Here is a 17,612-nt window from a genome sequence, read left to right as displayed (position 1 = left end):
CCCCCACTCAGCTTCACCAACCTGAACTGACCAGCGTGGTGAAGTATGTGTGAAATGATTCCCACAGCAGACACGGACACGGTGTGGGTGGCCTTCAGCCAGTAGTTGATTGACGTGAATTATATTGCATTATAATTATTTTCTTACTCAAATGAGCATTGAGGTTTTTTTTTTTACCATCCCTGAGCCAGTGTTGAAATTCCGCTTTGCGTTGGCGGGGCCAGTATATCCATAGGACGGCCCACTGGTGACTTCCCGACATAGTGGTTGTCATTGTATCAACCGGGAAGCAATGATGGGTTGATTCAACCGGCGAATCAAGGATTGCACCGTTCATCGCACCAAATGGCATATCGCGTCCACGTCGCACGGACGAGGGCGTTGGTCAGGATGCTCTCCGCAATCGTACGGCGGTCGAGTGTGCGTGGCCGTCACTCGGAGTATTGTGCGGTTAACAGGCAGCGGTGTGAAAGCGATCTCTTAAAGACGATACGGTTTGAAATGTGCAGGGTGCCACCCCCTCCTCCCCCGCCGCTATTGTTGTGTAACACCGTATGATTGCTTTGTTATTTATCGTGGCCAATTTGTGTTTGTTTTGTTTGAATCAGTACAGCGGCTCTTACATTTCAAAGCCGCCCCCTTTTCTCCGTATCCGCTTCTCTCTTATGAACACCACAAAACGATGAAATACAAAACCGCGCGTTTAAGTTTATTTGACCTAAAATTTGTTTTTCACCTGTTTAATAAGTGCGGCAACAAAATAAATATTCCACCGTCCCCTCCCATTCGTTCTCCGCCACACCTTATAATTCGAGCGAGTGCAGGAATATAATACCCCGCCGTACGCATGACCAACAAACATCCCAGCACCTGTGAGTCGCTGGGTCACTTTTACGCACAGCTGGATTGTACCCGCCAGTGTTTCTCACTTCTGTTCGGTGTCTTAACTATTATTTTTATTTCATCATGGGACCTCCTTTGCCAGTATCAAAATATACTAATAGGGTTTTTCCCCTTTTTTCTGGCAACAAAAACTGACACCTTTTGCAAGGAATCATGCTTACATTAACCATAATACTTGCAGTCAAATGTAAACAAAAAACATTACTCTGATAATGTACGCATTGTCTTTGAAACGGATTGGTCCACACCAGAGACAGCTTTCTTTAGAGCCTAGTCTCATATGGTGTTCGACCAGATGACGCCAAAAGGCGCCTTTTGGCGTCATCTGGTCGAACACCATATGAGACTAGGCTCTAAATAAAGCTGTCTCTGGTGTGTTTCAAAGACAATGCATAAATTATCAGAGTATTGTTTTTTGTTTGCATTTGACTGCAAGTATTGTGGTTAAGGTAAGCATGATTCCTTGCAAAAGGTGTCAGTTTTTGTTGCCAGAAAAAAGGGGAAAAACCCTATTAGTATATTATTTTTATTCTTATTATAATTTAATCGAGCTCTGCGATGCATTTCCTGGTCGTACAGCCTATAGTTGAGCACGGCGTTGAGTAGCTCGCTTCATCAGAAGATACAATCATTTGTCGATACATAACGTCATGATATATTTAGAACATTATATTATTAACGTATGTTGAACTTCTTTCGCACCGTACGTAGCCAACCGTGCGAATCGGAGGTGTAGGAATATATTATATAATAAACATATCATTCTATTTTCTCCCTCCTGACGTTTTATGATACTCAGCAAGGCTAACCGCTGCCCCCCTCTTGCTTGCCAAGTGCATGATGATTTTGCACCCAAATACTTGCAGCATCGACGATCCAGGAACCCCTTGACAATCCTGTGTTCACTCATTGCAGAAAGTGGCTTCAGACTTGAGAAATTGGCGAGCACAATATGATTGCATAATGCACGCTGATTACCATATGAATAACCCAACCAGCAATGTATATCCATTGTCATTCATATGCATTCACTAATCCCCCCCCCCCCATTCGCATGTGAAGGGCTCACAAGTGACGTCATCACATATATCCCTCTATTTAAGAAACGAAATAGGATTTCTCCACAAATCTGGCTGTCCGCCTCATGATGATCCTTGTGGTAATTCCTGGCGAAGCGTCGTACTCAGATTGTAAATGTTGTGGTTTTGCTCCCGAACACACTACCGGTGTGCTGTACTAGTAACGAATTGTCACGTTCTGTTTACTTGACAAACCTTACTAATTGGCTGTGTCGGGTGGTGGCGGGTTTAACGACACATTTACGCGACCTAACCCAAAACACCTATATTCTGGATGATGTTGGTCGCGAAAGCCTACGTGTTAATTTGACAATGTGATTGCGTTTAAAATTTGACTTCATTGCAGAGCAGTGCGCCTGCTCGCTCTTGGGCTTTAAGATGAACACTTCCCTCCAAAACGTTGTATTGTGCTCGTGCGTTGCTTCAGATGCTTCCGCGTGCAAACAGCATCCTGCGTCACGAGCCCAGACAGGACCCCCTGACCTGGCGATGCACACATGAGTGGAAGGGAAAGAGGAGTGTAAGGGGGAAGACAAAACCAAACTAAGTGGATAAATGCAGCGGCAGAACGCCTAGAAAAGAGAGGATTGAGACTGAATGAAGCCGTAATACGGCTAAAGAAAGAGGACAAAGGCGGACATTTGTTTGGAGCCGTCATCACTAATGAGCTGCTGTAAGGGACGGATGATTGCTTTAATTGGGTCGATGTAAGTTGATTTAATCTGTGCGACCTGTCGCCCGTCTGTGTGTGAGCGCCTCCCAGTGGGAGTCCAGGCTTGCGGTGCATGCTGGGAAGGGGGTGGGTCACATGACGGTGGCGGAGCTGGCAGGTGCCCTGGAGGGCTCCCCATTGGCTGGCGGGGAAGAGCTGTGGCGCCACCTGATGCAGCAGACGGCCGCCCGGCTGCACAGCGGGAACATCCCCCTGCAGAACGTGGCTCGTATCCTGGCCGCAGATTATAATCACGCGTACACACGTGCGCGAACGGTAACCTTGATATTCTTATCGTTGTCATCGTCACTGTCATCATCATTACAATAACCCGAATCGTCACCATTATGAGAATCGTTTTTACAACAAACACCGTCGTTATTTCCCTGTCATTTTCACCATTTAATTAATAAAAACCATCATTGTAATCACCGCCATCGTCACCGTCATCTTCATCCCCACTGCGGTGACAAAATGAAAAGTACCTGGGGCAGGGTGTGCAGACATTGGTGCTCGGGAGACACGTGTGTCCGCGTCGTGTGTCTTGCTCAAGCCCACTTACCATCTCCGATATATATGTTTGTATGTTCAACTTCTTTCACACCGTACAAAGCCAACTGTGCTAATCGGAGGTGCGGGGGAAGGACAACAAACTAGCCCACATGTTCCTCTTTATGCCTCTCGGTGTATTTAAACTATAAAAATATATATATGCTACCAGGTAAGGCCCACTGAGTTATATAGTTTTCTTTTAAATGATAGCTCAACAAAGTGGCTTATCACGTGGAAATATATCGCAGTCGAATTCTCTAAACGCATGTTTCTAAATGCGGAGGGAAAAACCGGAGGACCCAGAAAAAATTCCACGCTATGACGGGGAGAACATGGAAAGTCCAAATATACAGGCGTCAGGGTTGGGATGAAACCTGCAACCTCATGTATACCGGGTGAGGTAGTTAACATCTCACCACCATGGCGCCCACGGTACGTATCTCTACGAGCCTTTTTTTTATTAGCACGGTTGGCTATGTAGGTGCAAAAGACGTTCAACATTCATACGCTTTGTTCCCTTTCCCATGTCGAGTTGTACCATGTGCTCTGATCCATATTTAATAGGTTGGCTATATGCACTGATTGAAACCTTTCTCCCTCGAGCACATTGCTACGCCACAATTCGTGATCAGATTCAGCTTCTCAAAAGCAAAACAAGCTGGTGTAGGTTTCTCTACCAGCTTTATTCCAATTGCTAAACAATTCATAAATATGCCACTAACACTTAACTGCCTTATTTTTCTCTGAAAGGTTTTTCCGCAGCAGAGTTCGCGAATGGTAGGACTGCGCGAGCGGCGCTGTTGAGTTTGACGGCAGAGCAATGAACACGGTTTTAGCGCGAGGTCTATAAACAGGTCGACACCAATATAACGTTTGCTTTATTTTGAAGCCCCAAATATACGTGGTAATGATATAATCGAACGCGCGCGCGTTGAGTGTATTGAAGAAAAAAAAAATAACAAGTGCGAGCTTTCATACACCTTTAATTTCCTTCCCGGAATGTTTTTTGACCGCCGCTCAGCGCAAGTTAGACAGCAAACACGGCTTGTTGTGGCTATATACTCTTGGTTTTTTCGGTAAAGTCACGTAAAATGAAATTAAAATGAATAAAAATAAAATAATAATTTATTCTTTTATTTGTATTAATTTTTATACATTTTTATTTCATTTTTTACCTACGTGACTTTACCGAAAAAACTAAGAGTATGAATCCTTGCAGTCACGAAAGCTTCAAATCTAGAATTGTTGTGGCTACTTTGTTTTGTGGCTTATTGCCTCGGCCGGTGTATTGTTTTTTATTGCTTTTACATATTTTGCACGCCAGTTGCAAAAGCGGGCCGTAGAATCCGCACGGATGTAATCGTTAGGCCGCCGCCTGAGAGGAGGTGCGAATGTGGTGACAAAACCCTCCGTCTGCCGGAGGAGGTGTGAAGAGCTGCGTCGATCCCGGCAGAAGTAAACAGCAAAAGAGAGAGGGTTGGGCTCCGGCATGAAAACGCACCGCATCATTATCGTGGCAAATTAAACGGCGCGCGTATTTTCACTCACAAGCGCAAGTCCTGCAGCACGCAGCGAAGCGAATAAGACAGCGCGTCCAGACCTAATTTTAGACAACAATTGATACGACGATGAAAACATCCAAGCGTCAACTTTTTATTGTAAACGGTATAACAATCAGTATACATCGGGAGGAGCTGTCGAAAAGTTTTGAGAATAAAACTCGTCAGCCTAGTGAGGCAAGCAGCTTTCTGGTTTTCTTATTTTGATGATGATGAAATGTAAGGAAATAAGTGGGCACGTATATTTTCAGCGTCATACTGGTGCTAGTGAGGTAGTATTTAGCATTTACTAAACTAAACTTGTTTTTTTTATTTCACCAGGTAAGGCCCACTGAGCTATATATATATGAATGTGGCCTGCTTGTTTTCATAATGACTATATCATCATCAAACCTGAGATGGTTAACATTTTACTTGTTTATGTTTTATTATTTGTTTCTTTCGGTTAAGTCACGTCTAAAGATAAAATAATAAATTAAATTAAATAATAGAATACGACGTTTCGATTGCAACACAAGCAATCATCATCAGGTATAATGAAATAGCGGCATAAAATCTAACCAGAAAACTATAGACAGACATATTAGCAGACAGATATCACCAAGATACATAGCGAGAGCAACACAGGTAACAGAGAGGGGTGATCGTCTCTGTGTGGTGCCGCTATTTCATTATACCTGATGATGATTGCTTGTGTTGCAATCGAAACGTCGTATTCTATTATTTAATTTAATTTATTATTTTATCTTTAGACGTGACTTAACCGAAAGAAACAAATAATAATTCCTGCAGTCACGAAAGTTCTAAAATTAAGATTGTTTATGTTTGTATATTATTTTTTCCCCTCCGATCATATATTCTAATATCATGTTATGATGTCGCTGTGAAAAACACTTTTGGCAACGAAGCATCTGCAGGTCCGACTCCCCTTCCATTGTGCTGCGTCGTTACTTAAATTTTTTAAAATAAATTTAGTATTTAGGCTATTAATTTGCTTTGTGAGGTCAGGGAAGACTTTCCACCACATCAAACGCCTCTTCAATGTCGACAAAGACTCGCCATAATCGCATTTTAATTCACTATTAGTCCTTTCCAGAATACAATTTATAGTATTGATGTGTGTCCAAAGGTAGATTAACCTTTCCTAAACCCAGCACAATCGTGTGGGTGGTTAACCCAAAATATGCCCATTATTTTGTTCCGAATGATCTTCTTGAGCAATTTACATGCGTGCGCAGTAAGTGGCTCAAAATGACAAGGGTGTAGCCCTGAAAGTACTTGGCTAGCAGAATGGCCTCCGCTACAGAGAGAGATTTAGAGAGCCCCTCGAAAGGTTATTTGGCCTACTCTTCCACGACTGGCCAGACGTCTTGGAAGAGGTGGGAGTGTCCACACTTCACCTCACTACTGTTCCGCCGGAACATTAAACCGTCGACATTGCAAGTACAATGTGCGACCGAAACTAAACTATTTTTATTTTACCAGGAAAGGCCCACTGAGCTGTATGGCTCTTTTTCAGAAGCGACCTGGCTAACGAAGTGGCTTATCATGTGGAAATGTATAGCAGCCAAATACTTTTAAACGCATGTTTCTTAACCTTTACTGCAACCGGCACGCACCTCTTTGCTTCTCAGAAAGGGCAATTCGCATCCCCAAGGGGTGCGTGCACCCCTGGTTAAGAACCACTGCTCTGGACGCGTGATGTTGATTGTAAATGGGGAGGGAAAAACCAGAAGACCCGGAGAAAAATCCATGCTACCACAGGGAGACATGCAAACTCCAAATATACAGCAGCAGGCGTCAGAGTCGGGATCGAACCCACAACCTCCTGTATACCAGGAGAGGTAGTTAACATCTCGCCACCGTGGTGCCCTGTTATTACAACGAGGACACGGATTCGATGTGAATGGGCCTCTCGTTCACCGACGATTCTTGTCGCCGAGAACCTTCGACAGCGCCGCCGTCGCGAACTTTCTTTTGCTGTCGCGCTCCGTGGCCTCGGCAAGGGCGTTCCCTTGACAAGCGTTCGCCAGAAATCATGACGTATCTCTCCCTGCTGCAAGAAATCCCGACGCTGAGAGGGAGGTTTAAGCAGCAACACCCTGGTGTCGGGGTGGAGGCGGAGAGGACGGTGGAAGGTGAAAAGGCGACCCTGTTTTCCTTGGAACAAGACAGGGGTCATCCTATGACCTATTCTCGCCTTCGGCGTATCGGGCTTCACCTGGCCAGGTCAGCGCATCGTATGACACCTCACGAGTTGCATATTGCTGGGTGCTGTCACAGATGTGTGTCCGCGTCGGTGGCGCAGCCGTGAAGTGTACAGGCGGTGCAACTGCACTGGGGGTAGGGGGGCATGTGCGGGCATGGGCCAGAGGAGGGCCCAGGTGGAGGGAAAAGAGAATTGGGTAAGGGACCCCGCACCAGCCATGCGATGCTGCTGATTAATGCAATAATTTACAACCCTTTTGTCAGTCCACTGCTGGATGGAGGCCTCCTGATCAGAGCCGGATGAAGCTAGTGCCGGGGCCTGTAGCATATGTTATAAAGGGGCCCTAAATTAAAACAAACATTAAAACACAAATTTGTAACTTGCATAGTAAAGTAATTGTATTTTTTTCATTTCATATACAGAGAAGTCCACCTGTTTCGTTCCTTAAATAGAGGTGTAGTGGTGGTGACAACACTTGTGCGCTTTTCTTGCGAAAATTGGGGGGGGAATTAATGAATCTCCGACTCCCTGTCGATCAGTGCCGGATGAAGCTAGTGCCGGGGCCTGTAGCATGTGCTATAAAGGGGCCCTAAATAAAAAAAACACGTAAATATTAAAACACCAATTTTTAACTTGCATAGTAAAGTAATTGTATTTTTTTCATTTCATATACAGCCAGATAATACGACAAATCGATCACCTTAAACACCCAGTCGTTCATAAAAGTTGAAGGCGGTATAGTACTATAGTAATCGAGCAAGTGCAGAATCACTGAACCGGAATTCATAGCTTGAAAACATTTAGTGCGGGCCCCTTGAAAGTGCGGGGCCCGTAGCTACTACATATGTAGTAGCTACTACACATATAGCTACACATGTAGCTACTTTTGCTAATCGGATAATCCGGCACTGCTCCTGATGACGTTTCATCAGGGTTGTTTAGCCAGACTTCACCATGCTGTCTTCTTGGTTCTTTCGGTAAAGTCACGTAGAAGGGAAATAATAAAATAATAAAAATAAAACATAATAAAATAATTCTCACGACGTTTCGGCCACAACGCAAGCAGCCGTCCTCAGGTGAAGAACAGGTCTGTCGGGAAGACAGACGCTGTCAAACGTCGTGAGAATTATTTTATTATGTTTTATTTTTATTATTTTATTATTTCCCTTCTACGTGACGACTTTACCGAAAGCACCAAGAAGATGAATCCCTGCAGTCACGAAAGCTTTAAATCGAAACTTCACCATGCTGGTTCATGCAAGTTTGTCAAGGGGGAGGAGGTGGGCTCGGCCGGACTGCTTCAGATATCACTTTCCACCGATATTAGCTGTGGCCGGGAACTCACACTCCGGCCCGACCATCCGTCTCGCGTCTGCACTGATCTCACCGCTTCATCTCTACGGTGGTTGTCCACCTCCATCCTGTGGCTTGCCAGTCTGCCACCAGTCTTGTCCAATCGGCCATCATTGCATTCGACGATGCGTCCCGCCCATTCCCATTTAGATTCCTTGGCAATGTAAATATAGTTGTTGTTGTTGTTGCAGTTTGTAACCTTAAAAGCCATCACAGGCTTGCCTTTGGGGATTTACACCAATGTTTACATGCAATGTGTTGGGATAAGTGGTAAATTGCATTTCATTCCGTCCGTAAGTCCACCACTTCGCCAGCGCGTAACATTGGACAGGTTGGTCACTTAATAAAAGGCGAATAATTGGGGGGATTACAAAAAAAAACCCAATGGCGAATGTTCGAGGAGTTAATAAACAATTGTGTCTGCTCCGTCAGCCAATCGTGTAACGCGATACTGCTCAAGCCTCTCGTAATCGGGGCTCCGATGTGCACGAGAGTGACTCCTCGTCGTTGCCAGCGCCGCGGTCAACAGAGCCACCTTTTGTGAGCCTCCAAACTTTTTGGGGAAATGCCTCGGCAGCAGCTAAGAGGGCAAGGCGTGGTGACAAAGAGTTCAGTATGCTCACGTAACGTCTGTTGCTATCCATTAAAGTAGCTCCATTAGAGAGGAATTTGAATCAAATGATTAAGTCTTACGTATGACCAGGGCCGGATTAAAAATGTAACTAAACTAGAATTTTTTTTCCCAGGTAAGGCCCATGCACTGAGCTATGTAGCTCTTTTTAAGAAGTGACCTGGCCACATATAATAGCTCAACGAAGTGGCTTATCGTGTGCAAATTTATAGCAGCCAAATACGGTAAACGCACGTTTCTAAATGTGGAGGGAAAAACTGGAGGACCCGGAGAAAAATCCACGTGACCACTGAGAGAACATAAGGTTACGAGTGCCCAAAGGCTAATAGGAAGTAAGGGCATACGTTTGTAGTAAATATTGCAATCAAAAATGATGAAGTGATCAAAGATATGTATTTACTTTCCTATGGAAAATTGACAAATGCATTCGACTCAAGGTAAATTCATGAAACGTAAATCACTCGGCGCACTCTTTTCTTAAAACAAATGCATTTTTTCGATTTAAAGCTTTCGTGACTGCAGGGATTCATCTTATTGGTTCTTTCGGTAAAGTCACGTAGAAGGGAAATAATAAAATGATAAAAATACAACATAATAAAATATAATTCTCACGAAGTTTCGGCCACAACGCAAGCAGCCGTCCTCAGGTGAAGAACATGTCTGTCGGAAAGACAGCGTCTGAATGAACACCACCAGGCTTGGAGCATTTATTTAAGCTGGGTTGGAGGGGGAAGAGCGCCTTGACACGTCGTGAGAATTATTTTACTATGTTTTAATTTTATTATTTCCCTTCTACGTGACTTTACCGAAAGAACCAAGAAGAAAAAAAACAAATGCAGTTACTTTTTTTCTTAGCTTTAGCTGTGGCACACGTCATGAATGCTGTCATCGTAATTCAAAGACAAAGACAAAGAATGTTCCGATGGCCACGCGACCATCGCTCATTGTGGAATGGAGGCACGATAGCAGGGTCTATAAAATACGAGGGCCTAAGGCTCGTAAGCCTATGGGTTGATCCGGCCCTGCCTATGACCAAATCACCTGGTATGCACCCGATCGATCACATTCGATCTCGGAAGCTAAGCAGATATTGAGCCTGGAAAGTGCTTGGATGTGCGACCACGACGCACCCGAAAAGGTTATGATAGGGCTTGCAGGGCTATGTGCTGGGCCGTGTGTAAAAAAAAATCCATCGTTCAGCTGTACTTCTATGCTCCCACGTCTCTTCACTCTCTGTCTCCACAAACCCGCAAATGACCAGCGAGGGGGAAGTATGGTCAAACAAACCCCCCCCCCTACTATCAGTAAGTTGAGGGGGGTTGGGGGGGGCATCATCCAGCAGTGGATTGCCAAAATATGACTGCGCATGTTACGTGTACAATAGATAGGCTTTACCTGTTGTTGTTTGTAGTCGTCAAAATTGCTGAAAGTTAACCAGGGAGGTCTCAGCCAGGCCATCACGTTGACATTATAAATACCGTAATTACCGCACCAATTTTGATAACCGACTTCCCAGATGGCAGTTGTGTAACTCAAGCCTCCAGGCTCCGGGGGGGGGGCGAGGGGGGGGACTACTGTTACAGATAGACTTTCGCATTCCACATCTGCAAAAAACGAAACGGAATGGACCAGATTCATCGAAACCCGTTGGAAACGTGGAGAGGGCTGCATTGTGCGCTTCAAAGTCATAACCTCGACCATTATTACCTTGCAATAATCTGACCTTAATGAGGCCTGCCAATTATCTCATCGTGTACGGTGACGTTTTAGGAAGAAAATTACACTTCTCTGCGGGTTTTTTTTTCTCTCTCCCCCATTTCTTCTAAGTTTTTTCCCCCCCTTCTTCTCCCGTGCAAGTATGCGCCTGTGTGCTGGGTGCGGGCAAGCCATTAACGGGGCCATTAGCCTGATTTATTGAGGCCCTGAGGGCGAATCTCGCTAAGTGCCCATCTCCAGCCTAACAAAGCAATAAAAACCCAGTGAGGCCGGGTCACACCTGTTGCTTGGTTTAAAGCTCGATGCTTTTTTTATGCGTCATGATGATCATCGTTATCGTAAGCCGTGATCTACCCACTACTGGTTGAAAACAATTGCCATTTGTCACCGTTCAGCGATATAACAAAGGCAAATATGCCCCCCCCCTCCACCAGACGGTTAGCGAGCACCTATTAAGGGCGGTACGGCACACGAAGAGGTGGTTTAGCCAGCACCGCAATCCGCTTAGCACCTGCCCACTCGCCGGTTTCATCGCTCAATCTCCACGATGGATGTCCTCTTTGGGGCTCGTTGTTCCTCCCTTGGCTGACACTCCATCGTTAGTCTCGATCACCGGCTCATGTCCCCTCTCGCGACCACCTGTCACGCCTTGCCAAAGCCCACGTATTTCTTTTTTTTGACAGTGAAAATGATGTCTCTAACCCTCCTGCGTCCATTCTCTTAATCCGCGTGTTCCTCTTTTTTGTCTCGGTGTAATTCCAACCCTGCGTCTTCCCATGCCGTCTGTGTGAACTTTTCATGCAAGTGATTTTAAAAAAGGCGTTGCACGTACGAAGTGGGTTTGATTATGATTGTGTGATTGCCCATGCTTAAATATAATAAAACAAAAAATATATATTTCGTTATTTACGCGAGAAAGCTTATTTGCACAATTTTCTTTTACATTTTTGATACAATTTTCTGCATTGATGTCTTTGTGTTTTTTTGCATCTCTCTCTTATTCACTGTCCCTGCCCCCCTCACCCCCTCCCTTGGTTCCCCACCCTAATCCTAATCAGGCAAAGGGAAGCTATCCAGACGTAGGAGGATTACCGAACGAATGGCTGCACCGAACACACACGTTCAAGAGAAAAAAACGAAATTACGGAGATGCAAATAAAAACAACGATCGTGTTTTCGCCATGTAACGTGCCAGGGAGATTGTCTGTAAACACACATTCTATCAAGTGATGGATCTGGGGAGGTGGGTGTTTACATTTGCCGTGCAGAGGAAAATACATAATTTTGATTAATTAATAAAGATTTCAAGATATTTGAAGACGTTTTGTTCGCCCGTGTGTGTGCGAGCGCGTGTGTGTGTTTGTGCAGAGCGGTAGTGTAGCGGTTAGCACGCTGCGCTATGAACCTGGCGACCCGGGTTCGATTCCCGCTCACGGCCAACACCAGTGACGATTATCTGAACAGGTTCTGGGCCTCCCCTAGTTCGACTCAGCCTTAAATAAGAACCTGGTGCGGTGTGTAAACATCGCCACTGGGGAGACAAAGGCGGTAGGGCATGGTGCTGGCCACCCACCCCCTCGTGTACCGTTCCGGCCTTCATAGGTGCTCGCTAACAGCACTTGCCCCTACAGTCTGTAAGGCTATACCGTGGGTCTTTGTGTTTGTGTGTCCTTCCAGCCACGCGCACGCAAGCTTGCTCGAGTGCACGCACGCACACACACGCACGAGCGCAAACATGCGCTCACGTATACAGTCGCTTTTGTAATAATCTCCCAAAAGTTTTTTGGGTGAACACAGTTCGTTAGCCCGACCCACCCACCCACCCACCCCGCTCAAACTCCACGCGCTCCCGTTTCGCTTCAGCCTCGTGAACTTATCCTAGTTGTAACCGTAAACGCGTACGCGCGGTCAAGCTATTTGACGTTCGGGTGGCTCAGCCATCGAGTGTGCAGGCGGTGCAACTGCGCTGGAGGTCCACAGGATGGAGGGGCACAGGCACGGGGCTATGGATAGAGGGGGAAAGTATTTTATTTGGGGGGAGGGGGGGGGGCTGCCCATTTCATACCTTGCACCAGGGCCTGTGCCAACCACGCTAATGGCCGCTCCTTGCACGTGGTGGTGGAGTTGCCCAATTTGTACTTTGGATGATGAGTGTCATTGCTGTGTCATCGTTATAGCATTCTCAGGATGTTTTGCTAAAAATAGGGTCGGAGATGACAAACCTGACCCTGTTCCTCTTTGACTTAGTAGCGATTCGGATAAGCAGTAATGGATGGGATGACAATGGCCTATTTGCTATTTCTGTAAAGCCCTGCCGAAATATGTAGCATTTTGTTCGTGCCAGTAAAAGTGTTCGTGATTTATGACTGCAGTTGGCGAGCAGAATATTATCACAAAACAAGCGGCCACGGCGACATCACAATGCCACGTTACATGACTGCATGCAAACAGTTGTTTTTGCCGAACGAAAACTAATTAACATCGATGAAAAGGACACAATTGTATTTTGTTTCCAAACAAACACGCTGTGTGTGTGTGTAGATGTCTAATTTGCTGTTCTCAGGGCCGTCTAAGACTGAAGAGGATTGCAGGCACAGGCTGTCACCGCTCTGAGTAGATACCTTTACATGCAAGTCAGCCCGGGGACGTTTATGGACATTAAACTGTCAGCCTTTTGAAGGATGCATTTTAATAAACGCGCACGAAAAAGACACGTGGAGAAAACCTGCTAATCTCGTCTTTTCAAATATACAAAAATAATCGCCTCTCTTGCTTAAGAAGCAAGCGTTTGCCCCCTGTGGCCGAGTTGTCCGTGTGATTAACACCACGAGGCATTTACAAGCCTTCGTGGGTTCGCTGACAAACGAACCCCAGGTGCGAGCGATTTGTCCAGTCTTAATCCTGTGCCGGCTCTCCCACTCACTCTTTCTTGGGAGGGGAGTTGGGGGAAGGGGGGCGAGTAGGGGGGGGTCTCTTCTGTACCCGGTAAATCAGCACCGACGACTTTTACATCGATTCCTCTCGTCCCTAACCTTAGCATGGGTGAGCGGTCGCACAGTGGTTTAGCACGATTGGCTTTGCGCGAAATAAGTTAAGCATACGTACCTTATCCACTGCGTTGTAAACCCAGCCACCCGAGATTGCCAGCCGTGGTTAGAATCAGTGGCGAGTGGAACCTGCCACGGGTCTTAGAATAAATCCGTGGCAGTCACCGAATTCCCTAATAATATTGTGCGCTGTTATTTCTGTGCGTGTGTTATGTCGGTTTTATGGTGCGAGCAGATCTGAATTAAACATGAAAGTCAAGCATTGTCATGAACATTTAACATTAAAACAGGACATTTTGCAATCTCTCCGGGAAATGATTATGTAAACAAATGTTAAAATTATTATTTTGCATTAATGTGGCTGGGTGCTTCAAAGGTCAGAGGCACTGAGTTGGCACCACGAAAGCCCTGGGTTGAAATCCAGGTTTCAGCCACCAATGCAGTGAATGCATGATCTCAGCCCAGCTACCAAGTGACTGCACACACACATTCAAAAAAATATCGCCATCAAATTAAATTAGATTTTTCACACGAGCAAAATTACATCTCTGAGAATTAATCAAATATTTCATTGTCTGTCACATGACAAACACATCTGCAGCAGTGCATGTGGGGACATGTGCTCCCTAGCTTGTGGATACAACAAAAAATGCCACTTGATGAAATTTCAGAAGTAAGTCTGTAACATATTCTTCCGTGGGCCACTCTCTTAGACGGCTCAGTGTCAGAGTTCCCCGCGGATACTTGGTCTCGCGACCCGACAACAATAGCACAATCGGAAGAAAAAAATTGGGAGGAAAAAGTTTAAAAAAGATCAAATGAAGGATTTAAATTGCGGGCCAATATAGAGCGTTATTAATTTCCAGGGATAATTTATGTTATGTTATGTTTGCCATTTTTAAAACGGAGTTCAATGAATATGAAAAACGGTGTCCACAGGGCACGATAACTTCGCGACAAACCTTCAGATCTCTACGAAGCGCGTCCCCACTTTTCAAAGCATCCGTATTTCAGGAAGGGAATTAAAAACAAAATGCTGTTCAGAAGAAGGGGGAAAAAAGTGCTGGCACTTTAATTAAACACATCGCCACTTAAAGCTATGTGTTGAAACCAGGAGGGAATGGGTATTAATCACCCGGCAGTTTGAAAAAAAAAAGCCCTCTTGAGGAAGCAGTCCGGCCGTCTGGCTGGCAGCAAGATGTACGTGACGCACACATTCGCCCTTCATTTGAGCAGAGACCGAACGGGGCATAATGGGCGTTCCGACGCCGTCTCTTGTCAAAATGGTTTTAATTATGTCATTTGGACGTTAATTCCAGCAATCCTGACTGACGGGTGGAGGTGTCTCGTCTTGTACAAGGTGTTTCCGCTGCGTGTGCAAACGCCCAGCGAGAACTACCGAACCTCCCCCCCCCCTCCTCCCCGTGTCCGCTCACTCTCCACTCCTTTCTCCACCCCCATTCTTGCAGGCACCAGATGCCATCAACACCCGCTTGTTGTTTAAAAGTAGTGTAAATTAAGTACGAATCATGGTGGCAAGCACGCACGCACGCACACGCCTGTCTTGCGCTAGCCACGAGGCAAGTATTCAATTGCTTCGATTCGTCGGTTAGAAATCGATCGTTGAGATCAATGCGTACAAGGCGAAAATGTATTTCTTGCAATTCATTCAACTTTCCTGCAGATAATTTGCGAACGTTACCTTTATGCCAACGGAGCAAATGGAAATGAAACAAAACGATCCAAACGAGATGGTACAAAGCAAGACGAAAGATGATAGATTATCGAAATGAATCACATGACACTGAATCGTGCACGATACTTAACAAAAACATGTGCAGGAGGAGCGAATGTCCATTAGTCATCATTATCGTTTGAGCGAAACTCTCGAGTGTTGTTTGCGATAACCATATCACCATCGTCATTTAATGTGCACCGTACCACTCGTGCAGCACATCCTAAAGCGGCAGAACAAAAAAGGTTACTGCACTCGAGATAATTACTTCGGATAAACCGAACGCAATGCATTTTATCGTTTAAAAACAATAGAATACAGACAATACACACAACAGATCGGAGCGAACGAGTCATTATCCGTGGCACCCTTGCATGCGAAATCAAACAAATCTTCCGTTCTGACATTTATTTGATTAATGATCAATGGATATTATGATTATAATCAATCATAATATCGATAATTATCGACCGATGGTAATCACCACAGCGATTCTCATTGTTACCATTCGGCGGTGTCTTCCTTGGGTTGTCGGATCAGCTTTGCGATGTTGATCCTTTGACGTGAGCCAGATGCATGCGCCACGCACCGTCAGCGTTTGTCATTTTCCCCACAGTTTCCCGCAAATACCATGTTTTTGGTAACGTGCACCGAGCGGGCTTTAATCTGTTCCATCCATTTTTCTCACTACGTTATCAATGCATTCCTTTGTTGGCCGCTGCCACGGAAGAGGTGCCTTATCTGGCCAGAATCCTTTGATGTTGTTTCAAGTTTGATTTGTCAATGCTTTGGTGTGGAGGATTTACTGCTGTCATAATGAAAGCATCCGAGCGGCGTGCCGTGAACGGCATGTGCGCGCTCCCTAATCCCTTGTTGTACGACGAGGCTGTTAATGCGCGCGCGCGAGAGAGCGATGGAGAGAGAGCGATGGAGAGAAAGCGATGAAGAGAGAGCGATGGAGAGAGAGCGATGGAGAGAGAACGATGGAGAGAGAGCGATGGAGAGAGAACGATGGAGAGAGAGCGATGGAGAGAGAACGATGGAGAGAGAGCGATGGAGAGAGAGCGATGGAGAGAGAACGATGGAGAGAGAGCGATGGAGAGAGAACGATGGTGAGAGAGCGATGGAGAGAGAGCGATGGAGAGAGAGCGATGGAGAGAGAGCGATGGAGAGAGAACGATGAAGAGAGAGCGATGGAGAGAGAACGATGGAGAGAGAGAGCGATTGAGAGAGAACGATGGAGAGAGAGCGATGGAGAGAGAGCGATGGAGAGAGAGCGATGGAGAGAGAGACGCGGGGCTATGAACGGCGGAGGACGCGAAGCGGAATGTGGCTGTCTTGCGATGCTGTTGGCCGGCAGTTTTGCTGAAATCCACAGGAGTTTCGTCATCAGCATCATCACAATCAGCAGCATTCGTGCTCCATCCACTGCCAGATGATAGATGAGTCCTTTGTTGAAAACCGTGTGAAATCCCATTACTTCTGTTTTTCTTCCAAAGAGAGAATCGGACAGAATTTGCAAGGTACTGCAAATTTTTATATTCTTTGGGTCAATTTCTCTGTTTGATAAATGCATTGGATATGATATGTAAAATAATTCGATTGGATTTGATAGCGACAAAACAAATCATGGGCTCAGGATTTGATGAAATAATGGGCTCATAATTTGCAACGGATTATAATTTTCGTCGACATTGTGGTGACAGCGCTCATGGCTGCAGCGGTCTTGTTAACCAATTACATACAGCATGTAGGAATTCCATTTAATTCCAAAATGCTGTGCTGTCATCATGTCAAGGGAAGTACATAAATTGGCCTGCCATCATCTGCACGTTAAGGTGTGCTCGTTCACTGCTATGAGAGTGCTATGGTCTTACAAATATTCACAGCCTTTTGTAAAACAAAACAAAAAACTGCTGTATGAAGGCCTCCCTGCACTGCCTTCATTTTTAGTTTTTTTTTCTTACCATACTTCACCACACTGGTTAGTCTGAGTTGGTGAAGTGGGAAGCTCTGGACCGGTTCAAATATCACTCACCGCTGATGTTAGCCGCGGTCGTGAATCAAACACCGCTCCAACACGGCCCACCACGGTATTGCGTATTGATTTTAAACG

General features: G+C 45.5%; 1 long non-coding RNA gene across 1 annotated transcript; it reads left to right on the top strand.

Annotated features, from left to right (window-relative positions):
• Positions 1-2,749: 2,749 nt before the first annotated feature.
• Positions 2,750-11,920, top strand: LOC144931269 (uncharacterized). Its single transcript, XR_013636545.1, has 3 exons — positions 2,750-2,923; positions 6,839-7,034; positions 11,773-11,920. It is a non-coding gene; the product is annotated as an uncharacterized LOC144931269 (long non-coding RNA).
• Positions 11,921-17,612: the final 5,692 nt, after the last annotated feature.

The sequence above is a fragment of the Lampetra fluviatilis genome, chromosome 4 (genome assembly GCF_964198595.1).
Source record: "Lampetra fluviatilis chromosome 4, kcLamFluv1.1, whole genome shotgun sequence".
Lineage (NCBI taxonomy): Eukaryota > Metazoa > Chordata > Hyperoartia > Petromyzontiformes > Petromyzontidae > Lampetra > Lampetra fluviatilis.
This window is presented reverse-complemented; position numbering and strand designations above follow the sequence as displayed.